At 31.0% G+C, this 25,147-nt stretch overlaps 1 protein-coding gene across 1 annotated transcript in view; it reads left to right on the forward strand.

Annotated features, from left to right (window-relative positions):
- The first annotated feature begins 8,079 nt into the window (after positions 1-8,079).
- The window catches only part of LOC148299772 (neprilysin-2-like), a 48,070-nt gene continuing 31,002 nt past the window's right edge, over positions 8,080-25,147 (forward strand). Inside the window, exon 1 of the mRNA XM_088275703.1 lies at positions 8,080-8,322. The gene's annotated coding sequence lies outside the window, so the exon portion shown is untranslated. The remainder of the gene's footprint in view (positions 8,323-25,147) is intronic.

Here is a 25,147-nt window from a genome sequence, read left to right on the forward strand (position 1 = left end):
TATCTATCGAACATCGTTTTGCCACGCATTCGTCTAAGGGGTCGCATTTCTGCATTAAGCCTGCTTTCATCCTTCTTTTGCCAACTCCATGCCTCGTTTCCATACTTAAGGGTTGGAACCAGGACTCCGTTGTATAAATATATTACTTTCTTAATATTAGAATTAAGTTTTCATTAATTAATTCGGCAGTCACTTTGTGGTAAAATCTATCCATTTTTAATTAATATTTTACTTAGTAAATACCACTATTTCTTAAAATCTACTGTGACATGTGTTTCGATGCATTCCGCATCATTTTCACGTTTCATACGGTGGCGGTGTTTGAAAATGATGCAAAATGCATTGAAACACGTCACTCACGCCTTTCAAGAACGTCATAAATCAAAAATCGCCATATTTCAGTTGTGGATGTTTTCGGAATACCCAGAAAATGTACTATATCCCAGCAAAAGAGGCATATTTTTAACTTGATATTTACCCGCTACAGGGCAGAATGTGTCGTTTTTACATTTTGAATAAAAAATATTGTTAAATTATTTTTTTAAATAAACTAAATATTTTTCAAATGGAGAAAAACCATTCAGGTTTTACCTAAAACGATCTGTTGCACACTAAAAAGTTCAATAAGTGGCTCGATATTTATTTTTAATACATTGTATTATATTTTTAAACATTAAAAACGTTCTCCTGAAAAATCAAGTATTTTGATTTATGACGTTCTTGAAAGGAGTGAGCGACGTGTCACAGTAGATTTGAAGAAATAGTGGTATTTACTAAATAAAACATTAATTAAAAATAGAATTCAGTTGATAGGATTTTTTTTCAATCTGGCAACATGACGACCTGTTGCCCGCTGGTGTAAGAAGGCGATAACCTGATTTGTCGTATCTGCCGAGAAACAGCCTTCCATGGTAATTGAAATCTGCCTCCGTTCGCCTACCCCATGTTACCACCCCTAGCCATCCTATCCGACAACCCAACCCCTTCTTCACAAGGTATTTGAGAATAAAATATATAAAAAAATAAAATAATAAAAATACACAATATTTTGAGCGTGTCCAAATCTTCTTCACAAGTCATTTGAGAATAAAATAAATAAAAAAATAAAAATACACAATATTTTGAGTATGTCCAAACCTTCTTCACAAGGCATTTGAGAACGAAATAAATAAAAAAATAAAAAAAACACAATATTTTGAGTATGTCCAAACCTTCTTCACAAGGCATTTGAGAATAAAATAAATAAAAAAATAAAAATACACAATATTTTGAGCGTGTCCAAACCTTCTTCACAAGTCATTTGAAAATAAAATATAAAATATTTTGAGTGTGTCCAAACATTTGGTACCAAAACTTGTGTTTGTCTACATTTTGCAGTTATTTACATTATTTACACTTTAAGAAAAGAGGACAAGAGAGGGAGAGGACAAGACAAGAGAGCAAGAGGACAGGAGAGCAAGAGGACAAGAGAGAAAGAGGACAAGAGGGGGAAAGGACAAGGCAAGAGCGCAAGAGTACAAGAGTGCAAGAGAGGGCAAGAGGACAAGAGACAAGGGGAGAAGGGGGTATAAGAGTAAGAAGGCAAGACGGCAAGAGGTCAAGAGGAAAGAGGGACAAGAAGGTAAGAGGGCAAAGGACATGAGGGCAAGAGGGCAACAGTGAGAGAGGGCAATAGGGAAAGAGGAGAAGAAGGCAAGAGGTCGAGGGGGCGAAAGGGTAAGAGGACTAAAGAGCGAGACGGCAGGAGGCTTAGAGAGCAAGAAGACAATAGGGTAAGAGGGTCAGAGGGCAAAAGGGCAAGTGAGCAAGGTGGCAAGACGGCGAGAAGGCAAGAGGGCAAGAGAGCAATTATGGTGATACATCATAAGTGAGATTAAAATATATATTTTTTTAAATTATAAGATTTTTAAACGCCTTGTGGATTTGAGATTTATTCACAAAATATATACAATATTAACCACCCTATCCTATTATGTCCTTTTACTATGTAGGTGCGTGTATGTACCTCGTATGGGGTGACAACACTTTATACGGCCATAATTACACAATAATTGAAATCTTCTGTCCCGTAACAGATGTGCACTTAATCACGTTACGCATGCGCTGCGCACGACAGAATCATAGGATGTTTCATTAATAATTAAACAGTATAGTATTAAAGACATGTCAACATAGATGAAGAAGAATATGGAAGTCAGAGAATTTGCAGTAAACATTATATCGTGGGTATATTGGCAAAAAATGTTACCTCTATAATCCCTGTTGGAATGATTCCTATTATTTAAAGCTTTTAGCCTGAATAAAATACCCGCCATTAAACTTAAAGTTGACTTTACTTGTAAAACCAAATAAATTTTACATTTCAAACTAATTAAAGTATGTATTTTTTTATAGGGCCAGTTTATAGGGCGTTGAAAACTTTATAATACTGCATCAATAAGTCAAAATTGCATATTTTTGAGTTAACGTTTTTTGCCTGTACACCCACGATGTAATATTTTTTCACATATCTGGGTTTTTTCACTTTCTTTGAAGTCTCATCAAAGATGAAGAAGAATATGGAAGTCTGGGCATTTACGGGGCTGACGACCGTCACAGGCTGGTTTAAGTGATCGCTTTACACACGTGTAACATTCACCAATTCTATCCATTATTGGCAACCACACTACTCAAATTCTTGGAAGTTCTATATATATGAACCAATTTAGAAACATTTTTCTTGAATCACTGGAGACATCTATTGGTGAGATGAAAAGAAGCTTTTTATTAAGCAGAAACTCTTATATAACTCTTACTCGTATATTATAACTCCTATAATTGGAGATAATCCAGATTTGTGAACAAGTATTTGGACACACTTAAAATGTTGTACAAAACACTTGTTAAATATTTTTAAGTTTATTTATGTAAACATGAGTAGTTTTAAAAAATGCAGATGTTCTTATCAATTGGTGAAAATACAAATTCTTGGTGACAACCTATATTTCTAGAAACTCATTCGAATACACATTGGAATTTGTCTTTTTTTAGAATATATATTGAAAATTTTATTTAAACCTTGCCTTTAAATAATTTTTTTCGAGGAAAAACTTATTTTGTTTATACAAAAACGGTGTATTAATAATAAAAAAAAAACGATTACGTCAATCGTTACCTGATTTTAAAGAAAAATTAAGTTGCGATTTATCGTATACCGGAAAATTGGACCATTTTACTCTGTTTTCCAATTTAACACTATCAATGCCATCTATCGACAAACTTCAAAAACAAAATGGGGAGATGTAGCGCGGCGCCTGGCGGGAAAGAATGCTGACACATTTATTTATTCTTAATAAACATACAATAAAATAGTAATCACGAGACAAAACAAACAGTTATAACTGTAAAACATGAGATTAATGAGTGCCAATGTTTTTTGTAAAATAAAAGTAATAAACAAATTGTCAGAAGCTCGGCCAAGAAAAATCCATATTTTTAGAATACGGCCGTGCTAAGCACGAATGGTGTAACTGACGCATTGAGATATCGTATTTAATATAGGATATTTTTCTGGATTTTTCATTGAGTTTCTGAGAAATATAACTTACAAAAAAATTGCGTGTATGTATGAAACCTACATATAAAAGTTTAAAATAATATTAAGTTAAAATTTAATTTAAAAAAAAGGTTTTAAACGTCTTTTTTCATATAATGTGTTTTGCTTTCGTAAAATAATCACTTGGGTGTTTAAATTGGATGAAAAATTAAGATTTTTTTTTAAATGCTATAATGTAAATATAATGGGTTTTTGAATTAGTTCTACTTAAAAAAAAAAAACAAAAATAGTACTGATGTAATCAATATTGCATAGGATGCGTATATCTTTTATCGTTGTCATACAGTAGAAATTGACAAAAGTGTATTTTCTACAAAAACATCTATTTGATATCTTACTAGCTTAATATTGCCCTGATAGAAATCCCAAAGGATTTTAAACTTGCAAGTATAATATATTGACTTGTAAAAAATTACTAACTGCATTGATGTTTATGTTCTTGCCAAGCAAAAGTGACTCAAAAGGCCCTCCTGAACATTTTACGTTTTGTTAGTTGGTCACATTCTCCTGTACGACTACGATATATGAATTAAATTTTTTCAATGAATGCAGATACCCCTACTGTGCTTAGTAGGATGGTAGGTTTAATCCGCCTTAACCGTCGACCATACCATCTTCTGTCGGCTAATGTCTGATTTATTTGAAAGGCTATAAAAATACGCTATCAAATATGAAAATTTTATGAGTTTTTTCGCTATTTTCGGACCAAAAACATGGAAATCTAAGTGAAAATGTTATGATGTTGACCAGGGCCGACCAAATCGTTTATGTGTAAAATATTTACAAGTAATGTAATGCATCCTTGCGCCCCGATATTTTTTTAAACAGGCTTCGCAGATTGAAACCATTTTTTAAAGGAATAACCCGCAAACTCTTTACTTTTAGAGGTTTGTCTGCAGGTAGGATCGTAAGGATAAGAAAAGCAAATGGGAAAAATACATAACTAACACCCAGACCAGACGGGAATCGAATCGAATAGAGCGTCTATCTAACTACGCCACGATGCCTGTCGTTCCACCAATGTGATCCTAATTCAATCAGTAACCTTCGACAGTAATCAGGATTCTTCGAAACCATTTGAAAACAACGAGATAATTGCGTAAACCCTCAAGATCAACAATATGAAATATGGCTACATCGTAGAATGCTACACATTCCATGGACCGATATGATCAACGACGCAAATGTGCTCCAAAGAGCCAGAGCAGGGAGACAGTTGCTGACTGATATCAAGGTCCGGAAGATGTCCTATCTGGGGGGCATGTGCTAAGAGGAGAGAAGTACGAGCTATTGCACCTAATCTTAAAAAGAAAAATTTAAAAAGAGGATTGATGAGGTGTGGGCAAAAGGCAGATTTCCTGGGTCCGTAGTATACGAGATTGGTCGAGGATCAGGACTGTGGAAGCGCTGTTTAGAGCTGTCCAAGACAAGGATAATTATAATGAGAAGTGGTATTACACATGATAAAAATAGTGAAGGACAAATCAAGCTAGGACACAAAATCATGAGCCCTCTTCTAGTGGAACGGAAGGCCCGTTGACGACAGTCAACAGTCTGGCTCCTCCTGAGGAGTTTTGTTTCCTTTCAGCAATGAGCGAATGCTGAGAACTCCTGATTGGCCGGCACTAGATTATCCCTCCTGTTCCCAACACAGATTTTAAAATAATATTCTTTTAGCTAGAAGAAACAAAAATCCACTTAGTAATCTATAAACCCAAGGTTAAATGGGAAATGCAACTCCCATCTAGAAAAAACTCCTTTAAGAAATTTTCCTAACCTTTTCAATTAATCCTAGTTCAACCTTACATTATTTTCTCATATCTTCGTTTATAATTCTGTCATACGATGATTTTTCAGACATTCGTCTTAGGGACCGCATTTCAATGGCGTTCACTCTGCTTTCATCCTTCCTTTGCCAGTTCAATGTATTCATTGGCATCAATCCTTTTCCGCCCTTAAGCAAATCCTACCCCTATTCTAAGTTTGCAACCATATATAATACACAGATGAAAGTAAGAAGGTGAAAAAATGTGCTCGAGTTGTATGTAACATCCGAACTCGGCTGTGAATACATGTCGCATGGTTGGCCACCACTGATGTAGACTGTGCGATTTATTGAAATGGAAATTTTAATTATCGGTCGTTTCATATTTCCTTCAAATTTTTTTTATCTGAAAAATATAAATAAAAAGACACCTGTCTTTAGGGATATAAAAATATTATTTATACTTTTAAAACTGCTCTGTATAATATAATACGTATATTTCCTACATAGTTACTTATACTTGAGTATTTTTTATAAATAAAAAGCTTGACTAACCACCACGCCACTCTGCAGGGGTAGGCAGAGAGAATAGAACGCCACACCATTTTGTCTTTTTTGCATTCGGTGTAAAGGAGTATTGAATCCAGACACTGATCATAATAAGTATAATAATATTGAAAATAAAAATTCTAGGGACACACGATATTTTTAGACTGTCATAAAGAATCATTCAATATGGTCTACATGGGTTCAGAATTCGATCGTACTTTGTAAATGTGTTAATTGCTTTATTAAGTGGAGAACGCATTCCAGCTTACTGAGTTTTATGATAGAGACAAATGGTGTACAGTGGAACCTCTCATAACGAGCACTTCTCATAACGAGTAATTTGCATAGCGAGAGTTTCTCCCTTAACGAGCGATGTTTCGCAAAACGATTAAAAAAATTGTGGTCATTAGCCAATATTATGGGACTCGAGGTGGATAACTACGATATTGAAGAGCTTGTCAAAATGCACAACCAAGAGCTGACCGCTGAAGAGCTTATGAAGTTGCATTGTGTTTCACAGTAAGAAATTATGGAGAAGAGTTTTTGGAGGTGGAGGAAGCCGCAGAGAAACAATCTTCTAGCACAAAAAGAGAAATTCTTGCATCGTACATTATGAAGTATCACCCTTATAAGGAGGTGGCTATTCGTGCTACAAATTTATTCAATGGTAATGCTGTGACACACTTTCCCCTAACTTTAAAGCGCCAAACTTTACACGCAACTAAAACCTAATGTATGGACTTACTACCAAATATAATTTCAATTGTTCATTAAATAATTTTTTAATGCCAATAATAATCTTATCAGTATTAATTATTTAGTAAGTAAAACCAAATCGGTCATATTACACACTGTGCGTCGGCAAAAACAAATGTCTTAAAACAGTTTTCTAGTTAAAAGGGATAAATTATTTGTCATAAATTCATATATTTATTCACGTTTATTTTCATATCTATATTAAATTCCGATTTTTTAAAAATCCTTAACAATTTATTAGTAATTTTTATTGAATAAACGTTCTATATATAAATAAATATATATATATATATATATATATATATATATATATATATATATATATATATATATATATATATATATATATATATATATATATATATATATATATATATATATAAATATATATACGCACCGATTTTTATATATTTTAAATATATATATATATATATATATATATATATATATATATATATATATATACATATATATATATATATATATATATATATATATATATATATATATATATATAAATATATATATATATATATATATATATATACATATATATATATATATATATATATATATATATATATATATATATATATAAATATATATAAATATATATATATATATATATATATATATATATATATATATATATATATATATATATATATACATATTTATATATATACATATATATATATATATATATATATATATATATATATATATATATATATATATATATATATATATATATATATATATATATATATATATATATAAATATATATATATATATATATATATATATATATATATATATATATATATATATATATATATATATATATATATATATATATATATATATATATATATATATATTTATATATATACATATATATATTTTCATCTCCTAACAGTGAACAAAACATTTATTTTCAAATTCTTTCAGACTCTTTTCATTCTTCATACATTCAGGCGTCATACATTTTCAAACCCTTATATACTAAACAATTTTGTGACTCGGTTTTTTCAACAATGTCAGTCTTATTTTATCCTTATTTCTAGTAATATGTTCATTAAAATTTTTGTTTAACACTATTTTATACTTAAAATATTTGGATAATTAATTGCTTAATATAAAAAAATTTATATATAAAGATCAGCATGTTTAATTTTAGTCTCTGTTTTATAGATACCTAGTTAGGTTCTTTTTCGTTTTTTCTATATTATTAAATCTATTTTTCTTGAGCACCAAATCCAAAATGATTTTTTTTAAAGCAAATCTAGATTAAAACTATCAGAAATGAGATTTTTTCAGTATTTCATGAAAGTATGGTATTATTTCCCGCGCATTTAGTTTTCAGTACGATCTTCGGCATTCAGAACTCGGTAGTACAATATTATCTCCGTCAGTATGCAACCAACAATCGCGGCGAGTGGTTCATTTTCTGAAATTCATTAGCGTTCTCCAAATCCTGCTACCCTAGTATCATAAAAATAACGATTATGTTTTAACTAAAATCAGTGTCGAAATCAATTAGTTAATCTCGTGAAATTTTCATTGTTTTGTGAAAAGTGCACTCTGTGAAAAAATATATATAAATTATTCATTTTTAGAAATAAATATAAATATACATTTAAATAATCACATCAGGTGAGTTATTTGAATATTCAAACATGAATAAAGGTTTAATAAAGTATATATCGCTCACTCCTTTCAAGAACGTCATAAATAAAAAATCGTAAATTTTCAGTTGTGCATGTTTTCGGAATGCCCAGAAAATGTACTATATCCCAGCAAAACGGCATATTTTTAACTCAATATTTACCCACTATAGAGCATAAAAGTGTTGTTTTTGCATTTTGAAGAAAATATACTGTTTAATTATTTTTTTAAATACAATAAATATTTTTCAAATGGAGAAAAAACCTTCAGGTTTCACCTTAAAAGAACTGTTGCATATTAAAAAGTTCTATAAGTGGCTTGATATTTATTTTTAGTACATTGTATTATATTTTTAAACTTTAAAAACGTTCTCCTGAAAAAACTAGTTTTTTTGATTTATGACGTTCTTGAAAGGAGTGAGCGATATGTGTACAATAATATGTTACAAAATTTCACGACAACAATTGTCATGCTTATCACATTTTATTTACAGTTTCAGTTTCGTATTTTGTTACATAAATTATTTTAATTAATCTAAATGAATTTATGTAGTATTTACATATAATATATATTTTTTTAAATTATCCTTTGCTTCCATTTTTCTAATCATTTCAAAAAAATGACATTTAGATTAATATAATAAATATCCGTTTTATATAAATAAATAAATATGATGTAATAACTTACAACTTAATGTGTATTTTTAATGGTCAGTTTGTGTGTCAGTGTCAGTGTGTCAGTGTGTGAATACTTCTGACAATAAACGGTGATTGATTTTTATAAAACAAATTGAATTTTTTATTAATTTATTCGACACAGTCACTTTGTGGTAATTACTATCCATTTTTGGTATTTCCTTTATTTCATGTTACCACTATTTCTTACGGATTTTGAAAATGGTGAGGAATGTTTACAAAAAAGTGCCAAAAAAGATTTTAATGAATGGTGGCATTTATATTTTAAACAAACAAAGAAAAAGAGAGACATTTCTGTTTTATCATTTACAAAAATACTTCAATTTCATACTATTTCTGTGAGGCTAAGCAGCTCATTAATACATTTTATTATATGTTATTAATCATATCGTAGTCGAACAAGAGAAAGTGACCAACTAAAAAAACGTCAAATGTTCAGGAGGGCCATTTAAGACACTTTTGCTTGACAAGAAAATAAACATCAATGCAGTTAGTCATTTTAAACAAGTCAATATATTATACTTCCAAGTTTAAAACCGTTTGGGATTTTTTCAGGGTAATATGAAGCTAGTAAGATATCAAACAGTCAATGATCTCGTTTTTGTAAAAAATGCACTTGGTCACTTTCTCCTGTATGACTACGATATGCATTATGGCTCTTTAGACTCGTGTGAAATAGGGTATGCAATTAAAAAAAATTGACGAGTACATGGAGATCTATAAGACTTAGTGGTGTCTTATTTAGAAATTTTATGACAAGACGAATAAGATAATTTTTTAAATGAAAACACAAGTATTTATGTTTTTTAATTATTAACAAAAAATACTTCAATTTCATACTATTTGTGTGAGCCAAAGCGGCTCATTATTAAAAGTATCAAATTGTGGTAGAGTGGGTAAGAACCCAGAAACTATGACTCAAGAGTTCACGACACTAACCACGGGACCACAACTCGACACCGTGTTCACCAAGTAAAATAAAAATTTAAGAATTTTTTCCCGAGGAATATAACAAATAAATTGTATAAAATTTGACTTCGATTTCATTATCAAATGGTTTGGATTTAACCATTTATGTATATGGTCACTAAGCAAATAATAATTAGTCAGAAATATTGTATAATATATATGACATATTTCCAAATTTTCTTTTTCTGTGCGTGTCATGTCAGACCCCCCTAGTGGACTATCACTAAAGAGTAATTGTCCTTGTCTTGGGCAGCTCTTAACAGCGCCTCGATGGTCCTGATCCCCGTTCAATGTCGTGTATTCCGGAGCCAGGAGATCTGCCTTCTGCTCACACCTCGTCGACCCTCCATAAGGTGCAATAGCTCATACTTCTCTCCTCAAAGCACATGCCCCAGATAGGATCCCTTCCAGACCTTGATATCAGTCAACAACTGTCTCCTTGCTCTTAATCTTGCTCTCTGGAGCACATTTGCATTGCTGACATCTCGTCTACCAACTCGTATATTACTACAATATTACCTCCTCTCTTCTCCGTCTTATTCCTCATTACTGAGGGTTGAGACCCTTGTGGAAGCAATGTCTCTTCTCCAGTTATCCCTTGACTGCGCTGCACGTAGCACTCCAACAACCGAGGTGCCTGCTGCTGCCTTAACTTGATCGGTCCATCGTGTGGGATATTCCTCCTCCTTTCTTCCCCTTCAGGCTACCGATCACAATCAGTCGTTCCAGGCTATCCTCATTACCACGCGCAACGTATCCAAATAACTGAATAATCCGAGTGTACAGACATTACCTATTATAAGACCTATTAGAAGATATTTTTATTACTATGACATATCGCTCACTCCTTTCAACAACGTCATATATCAAAAATCGTCAATTTTCAGTTGTGCATGTTTTCAGAATGCCCAGATAATGTACTATATCCCAGCAAAAATGGCATATTTTTAACTTAATATTTACCCGCTACATGGCAGAATGTGTTGTTTTTGCATTTTGAAGAAAAGGTATTTATTGTTTAATTATTTTTTTTGAGAGACACTAAATATTTTTCCGATGGAGAAAAAACATTCAGGTTTTACCTCAAAAGATCTATTGCACAGTAAAAAGTTCAATTAGTGACTTGATATTTATTTTTAATACATTGTATTATATTTTTTAACTTTAAAATCGATCTCCTGAGAAATCAAGTTTTTTTTATATATGACGTTGTTGAAAGGAGTTGGCGATATATGTAGATTACCGACTGTATCATATTAGATTTAAGAGCTAGGCTCTTGTCGGTGCAGTACCTTCCATCTCTCTATCCAAAGCCAGGTATTCCTGATCTTCATATCGCGCGACCTCTGCCTTCTCTTTTCTCATCTTACTGATTCACATGGTTTCATCTTAGCTTTCCTCTTAGCCACCTGAAAATCTCAATACACCTCTGTGGAGTAATGGTTAGTACGATGTATTACCTATATTATGCACTAGATTCTGAGTTGTATTTCGCGATAGGTCAAAATTATATAATAAAATCACTTTGTCCATGGAATATGTTACTATTGTCTGACTAATGAAACATAAACACTTTTATGTAATACTAACCAACTAATTATTACGCCGCTACAGTCATTGCAAACAATCCTCGCCCCTTCCACATTCATGCATCTCGTCATACATACTGGCCAATTATTCCAGACTCCAGACCTGGCTTCTCAAAAGAATTTTAATCATTTGATCATGCCAAGTTTTCATAGGTCTACCTCTGTTATTTTTCCTTAAATTTGCCTTATACCTATTTGTATGTTTTAAAGTTCTTTCCTCACTCATTTTCTCTACATTTACATACCATATCAATACCTTTCTTAATTAAATACCTCTCCTAATCGATTGTCCCTATCTACCTTGCATTCTTTCCTTATTTCGCCATTAAAATATATGTGTATATGTACATATGCATAACAGTAGACGTTCATATGACTGTATATAGTAAGTACTCTACAATAAAGAAATGTTAAAAAAAAAACGCAGAAAACCTGTTATTTTTACCAAATAAGATCAATACATTAATACATATTTAATAATACGAACGTATTTAAATTTAAGGTAGAGTAAAGTAAAAAAATACTAAGAAAATAAAACAATAACTTTATACTATTTTTTTAATTTTTTTTAATTTGACAAGTGACTGGGTTTCACTAAACTGGTGATTTCGGTAACGACAAAGACCCGGTCACTGGCCAAAAGAAATAAAATAAAAGTGGAAATCGAAGCCTCTACTATTAGACACTTAACTGCAAGTAGAAAAGTAAGGATAGGGAAGGTAGATATGAAAACTACACTACAAACACCCAGAGCAAATGAAAATAAATGTTTCTTTAATTTATTCCGCAATTGGCGGGAATCAAACATGTACCTTACTACGTATAAAATTCAGTTTCACCAAGAAATGTAAGAACAAAATTATTATATTATATATATATATATATATATATATATATATATATATATATATATATATATATATATATATATATATATATATATATGTATATATATATATATATATTTATATATATATATATATATATATATATATATATATATATATATATATATATATATATATATATATATATATATATATATATATATATATATATAAATATATTTATATATATATATATATATATATATATATATATATATATATATATATATATATATATATATATATATATATATATATATATATGTATATATATATATATATATATTTATATATATATATATATATATAAATATATATATATATATATATATATATATATATATATATATATATATATATATATAATATATATATATATATATATATATATATATATATATATATATATATATATATATATATATATATATATATATATATATATATATATATATATATATATATATATATGTACGAGTATATATGAAAATCTGATGAAACATCTTTGACGATGCCCAAATACTTATGTTTGTCGACGATTCGAAGATTATTAAACAATGCATCACATAAACGACTGTCACATACTAAAAAAAAATACTACTACTACCATCACGCCGTTTCCCCGCAGGAGAAGAGCAGAGAGGATGAAACGCCACACTCTTCTGTCTTGACATACACTCCTCGCCTCCTTCACATCCATACATCTAGTCATACATGCCCTCCGATTACGCAGACTTTTGACACCGATTTTAATCACTCGAACAGAGTATACCAAGAATCGGTAGTAGAAATAGAAGATCTAGGTATAACCTTAGACATCAAACTTAGCTTTCTATCGCACATAAACATAATAAAAAACAATATGATTTATTTTTTAAAAGATTTTTTAAAGTATTTGTGTTGTTTATTATTTACATTTTTTTTTCAATTTCACACTATTTCTATGAGCCTAAGCGGCTCACTATTAGATATAGGTATCAAATTGTGGTAGAGTGGGTTCGAACTGAGAAATCCTGACTTGAGAGTCCACGACACTAACCACGGGACCACAACCCGACACATGAGAATGAGAATGCCTTACTAAATACATATTTAAATAATACAAAATAGTTGGTAAATATACAAAAAATTTCAAATATTACGTTTCTACCTCTCTAATAAAGTAGATACTTGTATTTAGAGAGGGAGTTCGTTTTATAATTATTATTTTTTTATTAATAAAGTAATTAAAAATAAACAAAGTAAATAAAATTTAAAAAAAATCTTGGTATCGACTCTAGGTAGGGTTGAGTCTTATATGTTTTTTTAAATTTAGTTTTAAAGGTTTGATAATTTTTTATAGATTTTAAGTTTTCCGGAACTTTATTAAAGTTTTTTTTCTTATAAGGTATAAATGCACGCAAACTCGTGTATAAACGTTTGTAAGTAAAGAAGTATAAGTATTCTGTATAAGTTGAATAAATAATTTGGCGTTCTAGCTTTACAATAAATGGAGAATACAATTAGCCAAAAGTTAAACAGTAATGAAAATGATTAAAATACAAAGTTGTTCATTGTTAATTAAGTAATTAAAACCAATTAGCGCCCGTGTACGAGGCGGGGTCGCTAAACGCAATTTAGGAATTCCCAACCTTCGACTCTTCACTTATTTCACCCCCTAGGGCTTCGGAAAACCCCATCAAGATTTTTATATCTTATTTACCGTTTGCCTCGAGGGCAGAGGGATGGCGAAATGGAATACGCCATCCGTAGATGGCACCCTGTAGCGAAGGGGTGCTATGCCCTATCTCTCTTCATTCTCCACCCTACTAACGGTTGATCCCTTTCGCTGAGACTTGGATATCGTTTTGTATGGAATTCCGACGTAGATGAAGCGTTGGAGGCTAGAAGGCGTCAAACGCGGAAATGAGATTGGAAATGAAAATTATGTTTGAAAAAATAAATAATACAAAAAAACTATGATATCATTCACAAGTATAAACAGTTACCTTCCTTCATATATAAAAATGTCCGCCTCCGTAATGGTCAGCACGCTCGGCTACCGTTTTGGAGGTCCCGGGTTCGATTCCCAGGGGGGTCGAATAAATATAAGTAATTTTTTTCACTGTAATAAATATTCAATATTACCCTGGACTGGTGCCTGAAACGGAGGGCTGATCACCTTTCCTTCGTGTGTAAACGATCGAGATAACACTGCGTTTATATGGAGCAGTGCCCTATGCACCATTGGGGTGCGGATAAGGGTTTTATTATTATTATTATTACATATGTAAAAAAAAGAAGATATAAAAATTTATATTTTAATACAATACTTATTAAACCCATTCAATTTAAGTTTGTCAGAAAAATTATATAAAATCATTGATTTCAACTCCAGTCTTGTTGTGTATATAATATAGAATTTTGTCTAGCCTCACACCAGTCTGATGATGTCGGTTACGACGAAACCCGGTTGCTGAACAAATAAAATTCATGTGGAAAAATTACAATATTGTTGTAATGAAAAATTACAAATTGTCATTATTTTATTCTATGAAATGTAGTTCCACCAAAAAATCTCAGTACAAAACTTAAATCTTAATTTAAAATACTTAAAATATATTAAATGCCTTTTATATGTACATGTTAATTGAAAAAAAATATAAAGAAATAAAACTTTTGTATCATTTATGAGTATAAACAATAAATAATGAGTGTAAGTCCCTCTCCAAGCACAAGAGCTAAGTCTCTTTTTCGGACAGGAACAGCGTAAGTAGTATTTAGATATGTTGAAAGTAGAAATGTCTAGCAAATAAATTAAATTATAATATTCTTTGTAACTTTCCAAAAGAAATAGATGCTTTAAAAAAAAGGATATTTTAAAACTAACTAATCATAACGCTGCTTCCCCGCAGGGGTAGGCAGAGGGGATATAAAATATACCAATCTGTATTTTCAAACATTCTTCTCATCTTCCACATTCATGCGTCTCTTCATACGCCATAATAGATTGATTTTTTTTCAAATAATATTTATTTCCATAAACATAGTAACTGATTAACCTTTACGCCGCTTCCCTAAAGGGATAGGCAGAGAATATAATAGGAAATAGAATACACACACACCCACCTGTTTTGCAAACAATAACCGCCTCTTTTACATTCATGCATCTCCTCATATGTACATACCCACCGAATATTCCGACTCCTGACCTGACCATTTTAAGTGTTTAATATACTTCATTATGCCAAGTTTTCTTTGGCCTTCCTCTGCTTCTAAAACCAACTACATTGGATTCATAAATTTGTTAATTTTTTTTTAACCCAAACCACATCAACACACCTTTCTTAATTTAATCGATAAAGCTCATCTCAGCCTTGCATTTTTTCCTTGCATCACCATTTGAACATCTATCATACATTGTTCAACCATACATTTAGTCTACTTTTATCCTTCTTTTGACAACTCCATGCATCACTTTCATACATTAGGATTAGAATCAGTACTCCATTGTGTACTGCCAGTTAAGCTTTCGCTGATAGGGTTTTTAAATTGATTTTTAGCATACTAAAATCTCGGTGAGTGGTTATTTACTAACTAATATTTTTCGATTGAGCCTAGTGCTCTAACTTATTAAGCTAACGGGCCAAAAAAACTGTCGTCAAGAAAAGGCGATTCAGTTGGCTTGGCCATGTACTCCGCATGCCTCCCGAGAGCCGCCGTAAAGCTTGCCTCTTTTACAAGGCATCAGGTTCGCGCCGCCCAGGACGACCACTGCTGACAATTCGTCGGTAGTTCTCGTCAGAACTTCGGGACGCCGATCTGACTTAGGAGGATGCGAGGGAGCTGGCAGCCGACAGAAAAGCCTGGAGAGAGTTTGTGGACTCCATATGCTCCACCTAGGGAGTGGATATGGTTTGATTCAATATTTTTCATTTTGAGTGTGTCCAAATACTTAACAAATCAAAATAATTAGATCCAGGATTCGGACCTCGCATATAAATAGAATTCTCAGGTTAATAAAAGCTTTCCTCGTCCCACCATAGATGGCTATTGTGAACTCGCGCATACTGTGTTGCAAGTTTGATCAATTTAACAAGAAGTTTAAATTTAATTTAATTTAATTTGTTCAGATTATTATAAAAATAGTTACATCAACAATAATAAACATTACATTACATTAACAAAAATAGTTACATTAATACAAATAAAGCCAATAAATAAATCTCAATCGTGGGTAGAATTAGTAAATATTACACGTGTGTAAAAACGGACCTAAGCGTAAATGTCCAGTCTTCCATTCTTCTTCATCTATGTTGAGATGTGAAATTTTTTTTTTTTGCAACAAAAACATTTGTGAAAAATCAAAATATAATTATTTATTCATTCATTTTGAGCTTTCATAAATTAAATCACTGACCAATTTTTCTCGTGCGATCACGAATGGTGGTTTTACGAATAACGTCATAAAAACGCGATAAAAATATTACTCTCCGTAATAATGTTATCATTTTACTGCTTATTTTAATAGGCCATAATTGTTTTTGTTATTGACCCACACATACGCCCGATAATATTTCTATTAGCCGATATACTAATGTACATATCGCTCACTCCTTTCAAGAACATCATAAATCAAAAATCGACAATTTGCAGTTGTGCATGTTTTCGGAATGCCCAGAAAATGTACTGTATCCCAGCAAAAGAGGCATATTTTTAACTTAATATTTACCCGCTACAGGGCAGAAAGTGTTGTTTTTGCATTTTGAAGAAAAGGTATTGTTTTATTATTTTTTTTTAATATGCTAAATATTTTTCAGATGGAGAAAAAACCTTCAGGTTTTACCTAAAAATATTTGTTGCACAGTAAATGTTCAATTAGTGGCTTGATATATATTTTTAATACATTGTATTACATTTTTAAACTTTAAAAACGTTCTCATGAAAAATCAAGTTTTTTGATTTATGACGTTCTTGAAAGGAGTGAGCGATATGTTCAATACTCGTTATAAAATAAACTTAAAACTATCAAAAGATACGGTCATAAAATCAATCAATAATACCACTTATCAACGTATGCTTGATTTTTGTCCATAACAGATGGAATATTAAATTATTTTTATATTAAACAATTATTTTTATTTATTAAAAAAAAAATTATTAAAAAACCAACAGAACAAAAATAACATAATATAATTAAATTAAAAAAAACAACTCTCCAATTAGAGGTTTTCCCTTAAGTAATCTAAAAATAAAAATAAACTGTCATCTATATAAAAGTATGCTTGGCTACAATAGTTTAGAGACTAGAAGGAATGTGTATTTAATTACGCATTTTTATCGATTGTTGCGCGGTATTATCGATAATCCTGAAATTATCCGGAGCATTGGTCTGTATGTTCCTCATAGTTACCTAAGACAGCGTCGGCATATATTGCTTCACATTCCTATACACAGGACCAACCTGCCGATGGTTATACCTGTAGGAAGAGCTACCGCTATGTTGAACAATATCACATTGGATATTGATCTGTTCCATGTGTCGGAAGGAGTTTTCCGAAGCGGGATTCTTCTACACCTTTAAGTCTTCTTGCTTACTTTTACTTTTAATATATACGCCTTGAATATTGTTTCTTTTGTATATATTATTTTTTTATTGAATAAATTGAATTGAATTGAATTGAATTGAAATTGAATTGAATTGAATTGAATAACTATATAATAAACTTACATTACATGTTTGTATCAAATAATAGAAATTTTCTTTATCAACTAGTCAAATAGACATCAACAATATTCTCTATTTCATCTATTCGTTTCGTCTATTTCATTAAGCATTACATTGCACATATCGCTGGCTCGATTTAAAAATGAGTTTTGGTAGGACTTTGTGTGCATTTTAGGAAAAAAAATTGTTTATGGTCTGTGCTCCCGGTACTCTAAAATTGATGAGTGATAAAAGCTCTTGGCAATCTACATAATTATTTCAAATTTTATACAGGAAATCTTAAACGGAAGAGTTATAAATGTTTCCTTATTCATAATTTATTGATTCTCATTCACATTAATTGATTCTCATATATTCTCATTTGTATTTTAATGATATTCATTGATTTATTTTATAATTAAAACGTAACTTGGTTTTTCAAATCACTATTAACTAACTTTTTATAGTGATTTTAAAACAAAGTTACAGTTTAATTGTAAAATGGGAAATCACAATGTAACTGTTAATTTTTTTAACGTCTCATCAAAATGAAGATGAGTATGGAAGTCTGAGCATTTACAGTGCTGACGACCGTCAAAGGTTTTCGTCTCACCAATAGATGTCTCTAGTGAAGTTCTAGCGATTCAAGAACAGTGTTTCTAAATTGGTTCATATAAACTTAGAAGAATTTGAGTAGTGTAGTTGTTATTAACGGGTAGAATTGGTGTTGTGTAATTGTGTAATTGTGGTTGTTATTAACAGGTAGAAATGTTACACGTGTGTATAAAGTGTATAAAGTGATTACTTAAACCAGCCTATGACGGTCGTCAGCCCCGTAAATGCCCAGACTTCCATATTCTTCTTCATCTTTGATGCGATGTCAATTTTTTTTATATCAGTTTGGTGTTGCTGTGAGTCGTTTTAAATATTATTTTCAGCATTATATTTGTAATCTCATATGTTAGTAGAATGTCAAAAGGTATGATATTAGTGATCAAATAAATGAATTTCACATGAGTGGTGTACGGTAGACGAAATACATTTCTAATAACTCTAATAACTCTTTCTAATAACTGTGAAACCCCAGATATTTATCAATTATCGTCAATTTATATTTGAAGCACTAACTTTGTGATTTTCCATTTTATAATTAAATGTAACTTTGTTTAAAAATAATATTTTAAAACTTGATTTATAGTGATTTTAAAACAAAGTTACATTTTAATTAAAAGTATTAGTAGTATGATGACTGGGACCATTTAAAAATCTTATCCCAACGGTGTTTTCACAACAGTCCTGAAATGCTTCTTTTGTGATGTTCTTCAGCTTCTTCGTCACATTTGCCTTAACCTCGGAAATCTTCTCAAATCTTCTCATTTCTAAGGTATTTTAAGTTTGGGGAACAAGAATAAGTCAGAAAAAAGAGAGATTAGGTGAGTAGGGTGGGTGAGGAAGAGCAGTGGTGGAGTGATTGGCCAAACACTCCAAGAGTTCTGAAACTTTAATGAGCTGGAGCGTTGTCGTGAGCGTTTTTGCTTCATCAAAGCCCCTCAACAGTTCTAATCCCATTGACATCTTTTTAAATTTTCTTATTCTGTGACTGTCTTGTCAGGTCCCCCTGACGTCGACTATCACTTGAGAGTAATTGTCCTTGTCTTGGGTAGCTCTAAACAGCGCCTAAACGGTCATGATCCCCGCCCAATCTCGTTTATTCCGGAGCCAGGAAATCTGCCTTCTACCCACACCTCGGTGACCTTCGATTTTGCCTTTTATGACAAGGTTCAATAGCTCATACTTCTCTCCTCTAAGCAACATGCCCCAGATAAGACACCTTGTCTTTTTTATCAGTCAGCAACTGTCTTCCTACTCTTGCTCTTACGAGCACATTCACGTTGCTGACCATATTGGTCCATGGAATGCGTAGCATTCTACGATGTAGCCATATTTAGAATACCTTTAATCGGTTCAAAGTGCTGATTTTAAGGGTCCACGTAATTACCAATTTGACATAATCGACATTTTCAAATGGTTTCTAAGCTTGTACTGCTGATTGGTGTTGAAAATATTAAGATGGTTTTAATATATAACATAAAGCTTATTTATTTAAAAAATATGTTAATCATCTAACGCCCCACGTTTGGCGCACGCGCCACATTTTGACCACCCCTGGTCAATACCATAACATTTTCACCTAGATTTCTATGTTTTTGGTCCGAAAATAGCGAAAAAAACTCATAAATCTTCATATTTGACTTGCGTTTTTGGAGCACATTTGAGTTGCTGACCACATACGTCCAAGGAATGCATAGCATTTTACGATGTAACCTCATAATTAAACGCTTTTATTTATTCTTTTTTTATGGTGTGTAAGTGTTCAGGCTATAATCCCCTGAAACAAATAATTAAAAGGCTAAATTATCTCTGAAAATTCAATCCAATTTAGTGACGTGGGTACATTCTGCAATTAGGTTAAACGCTCTTAACTTAATACACTGACTTGTAAACTAATTAAGCTCATCCCGTCCCGGGTTCTGGAGCGCTTCATGACACCCTACACCTCCTGCAGGATTTACAACACTGTTACAAAAGGACATGAACTGGAAAATTGTCAATCGCGAATCAAGCTGGCGAATATAGAGGTTCAATTGATTTATTCTCTACCTTGAATTGACGTGTGCAAGCCTCTCCCTTCCTCGCTCTATTTATTTATATATGGATATATATATATATATATATATATATATATATATATATATATATATATATATATATATATATATATATATATATATATAAATATATATATATATATAAATATATATATATATATATATATATATATATATATATATATATATATATATATATATATATATATACATGTGAAATAAAATATTATAAGCCCAGTGTATTATTTGAGTAGTGCGGTTTGTTTGTCATGAGTAGATTAGAATATAGAAATCAGTTATTAAATTAATTTGTAATTAAAGGGATTGTAGCACATTAAATAGTGTCACTAAGAATGTGGAAATTGGATATGTTTTTTGTTTGAAATGTAATTTTTTTTATTTTTATTAATGTAACTTTTTTTGTTGTTAATGTAGTGTAATGTTTATTTTTGTTAATGTAACAATTATTTATTTTATATTTTTTTAAATGTTAAGCTGTAAAATTCCCGAACAAATAAAATTAATAAAGAAATAATATGTCGAGAATTACGAAAATTCATGTAAATATAAAAGCAAGAACGAATTTCATTAATTTCAGAAACCGAAAATTGAAATCAGTTTTTAAATTAATTACTTAATTAGTCATTTCAAGGATTGTCACACATCAATTAGTGTAATGAAGAATGTAGAAATTTGATATATATACATATATAATACTTGATGTGTTAACTATAGTAGGTCGAGAAATTACGCCAATTCATGTAAATATAAAAGCGCCAACGAATTTGATTCATTTCAGAGTCTGAAAATTAAAATCAGATTTTAAATTAATTTGTAATTTAAGGGGTTGTCACAAATTAATTAGTGTCATGAAGAATGTGGAAATTAGATTAGTATAATATTTGATGTGTTAACTATAGTAGGTCGAGGAATTAAGCCAATTCATGTAAATATAAAAACCCTAACGAATTTCTTTCGTTTCAGAGTCTGAAAATTAAAATCAGATTTTAAATTAATTTGTAATTTAAGGGGTTGTCACAAATTAATTAGTGTCATGAAGAATGGGGAAATTGGATACGTATAATATTTGATGTGTTAACTATAGTAGGTCGAGAAATTACGCCAATTCATGTAAATATAAAAGCGCCAACGAATTTGATTCATTTCAGAGTCTGACAATTAAAATCAGATATTTAATAATTTGTAATTTAAGGGATTGTCACAAATTAATTAGTTCCACGAAAAATGTGGAATTTGGATATGTATAATATTTGATGTATTGGTTGAGGAATCACGCCAATTCATATTAAGATAAAAGCGCCAACGAATTTCAGAAACTGAAAATTAAAATCAGATATTAAATTAATTTGTAATTTAAGGGATTGTCGCAAATAAATTAGTTCCACAAAAAATGTGGAAATTGGATATGTATAATATTTGATGTATAGGTTGAGGAATTATGCCAATTCATGTTAATATATAAGCGCCAACGAATCTTATTAATTTCAGGAACTGAAGATTAAAATCAGATATTAAATTAATTTGTAATTTAAGGGATTGTCGCAAATAAATTAGTTCCACAAAAAAGGTGGAAAATGGATATGTATAATATTTGATGTATAGGTTGAGGAATTATGCCAATTCATGTTAATATAAAAGCGCCAACGAATCTTATTAATTTCAGGAACTGAAGATTAAAATCAGATATTAAATTAATTTGTAATTTAAGGAATTGTCACAAATTAATTAGTGTCATGAAGAATGTGGAAATTGGATACGTATAATATTTGATTAGTTAACTGTAGTAGGTCGAGAAATTACGCCAATTCATGTAAATATAAAAGCCCTAACGAATTTTTTTTTTCAGAGTCTGAAAATTAAAATCAGATATCAAATTAATTTGTAATTTAAGGGAATGTCACAAATTAATTAGTGTCACGAAAAATATGGAAGTTCGATCCAATTACCATACAGGCTCCCACCTGCGGTCACTCGGAAGGCGTACACAATTAAAAGCCGTAAATTTGAATTAATTACTATCCTAATTAGAGCTGTCAGTAGCTAGCGCTACACGTTGTCTATGATCTGAGTAAACACAGCGTGCGTGTGTAGGGGTGGGTTCCCATAAACGGGCCAGTGCATCACAGAGGGGAGAAATTACATTTTATTTAAATGAAAAAATTGTCAAATTTAACCTTTCCCTTCCGGCGCTAAAATAAAATACTCAAATATTACACAGTAAGTCACTACACAATAAAAAAATAGTGGTTTAAATCGTAAAAATATGGACATTCATACCTTATTCCCTTAATTAATTATAAATGAAGTAAGAAATTATAATAATTTAGATTTGTTTGCTGAAAACTAACTAACTAACTAACTAACCATTACGCCGCTTCTCCGAAGGGGTAGGCAGAGAGAATCGAATTATTTTATTCACCAAAATATGCTATATTTTGAATAATATTTAAGATATTGACAAATCGGATAAATTGATATACATATGCTTCTTCGTTTGTAGAATCCGAATATGTGGTTATCTAAAAAATCATAATTTTTGAGTTCATACAGTTTTGATCTAGGTGTGCGACAAGTTTTATTTTTATTTTTATATAAGAGTAATATTTGTGTTTTTATTATTTACACAAATATTTCAATTTCATACTATTTCTGTGAGCCCAAGCGGCTCATTATTAGAAATAGGTATGACATTCTCAATATGATTCATATTTAAAGCATTTACCTTGTGGTTAGTCATTTTTACTTATTATTTTTTTTTTTAATTTTAATGATATTAGTATATACCAGTCACTGCATGTTAAACCTCGGCTCGTAATACATGTCTGTGTTGAAAACTTTAGTGCATGTTGGTCTTCGGGTCGTCCGAAAATCGCATGTGTTAGACATTTTGTGTAGTTTTGAGTGTGTAAATGGTGCTATGGTGGTGAAGTGCGGTATTGTTTGCATGCTGTGTTAGTGATTGTCCTGAGGAAGAGACGGGTACGTCTCGAAACGGTTAGACATAAAAATCTCGGTGAGTGGTTATAAACTAATATTATTAACATTTCTGTAAAAAAAAATAAGTATTAGGTATCAAATTGTGGGAGAGTGTAAATTAGGTATTTGGGAGTAGAAAAGACTATCAACAATCATATACATAGTTATGATGATATTAACATTAATTTCCAGGTTTTATGGCACATAGATGACGCTGAGCACTCTGACTTACCCGAGAAACTCTGATTTAGGAGTCCGCGATACGAACTACGGGACCACAATTTAACACGACGAATTTTTTTATTTTTTTTTTATTGTAAATGTCCCTTTCATGGGAACCCTTCCCTTTATTGTGCGGAGGTAATATGCATAAATTACCTTTCAATTCCAACTGTTCCCTTCACTGAGGTGTGATTAATTACCCCGTTGATTATTACATTAGCTAACTGACTATTCTATATACTGCGTCAACATTTTGAAGGGTCTTTAAAATTAGACGCCTTTACGCTCATCTTCCCGTGCGTTCGGCAATAATAACGGTCGGATAAATCGCGTCAAAAAATAGTCTCTTTACGTTTTTTAGAGGTACACAAATTAAAATTTTCCGCGATAAATTAACGGTGGCACCCACCGTGTGGCATGTTGCGCCATCTTGGTGAAACCACAGCTCTGATTATTGACACAGCCATATAAACAAAAATGATGCAGTGCTCTATGCACCATTGGGTGCAAATAAGGATTAGATAGTACCAATTTTTTACCAATTTTTTAAACCTTTTTTTCACCAAGTTTTGCATTTTATATTTGATTCATTCAAACTCTTATCCGCACCCCAGTGGTGCATAGGGCACTGCATCATATAAACGCAGTGTTATCTAGATCGTTAACACATGAATATAATTAATATTTTGTTTATATGGCTGGGTTCGATTCCCAGGGGGGGGGGGGTCAAATAAATATTAATATATAATATATCTAATATTTAATCAATATAACCCTGGACTGGTACCTGAAGCAGAGGGCTGATCACCTTTCCTTCATGTGTAAAAGATCAAGATAACACTGCGTTTTTATGAAGCAGTGCCCTTTGCACCATTGGGGTGTGGATAAGGGTTTTACTATATTATTATTATTAATTATTTCGAAGAATAATTTTTTTTTTTTCAATGCAAAAACGGTGTTTTAAAAAAAAAAACAATTTCGTGAAATGTTAGCAGGATTGAGAGAAAATTAAGTTGTGACTTACGAATACCGGGTCGTTTAAATCACACAAAATATCGTATGTGATTGAGAATAGCTCCCAACTCCATGATAACTCTGT

This window comes from Brachycentrus maculatus, unplaced genomic scaffold (genome assembly GCF_059751285.1).
Source record: "Brachycentrus maculatus isolate JH-2025_06_01 unplaced genomic scaffold, ASM5975128v1 h1tg000958l, whole genome shotgun sequence".
Lineage (NCBI taxonomy): Eukaryota > Metazoa > Arthropoda > Insecta > Trichoptera > Brachycentridae > Brachycentrus > Brachycentrus maculatus.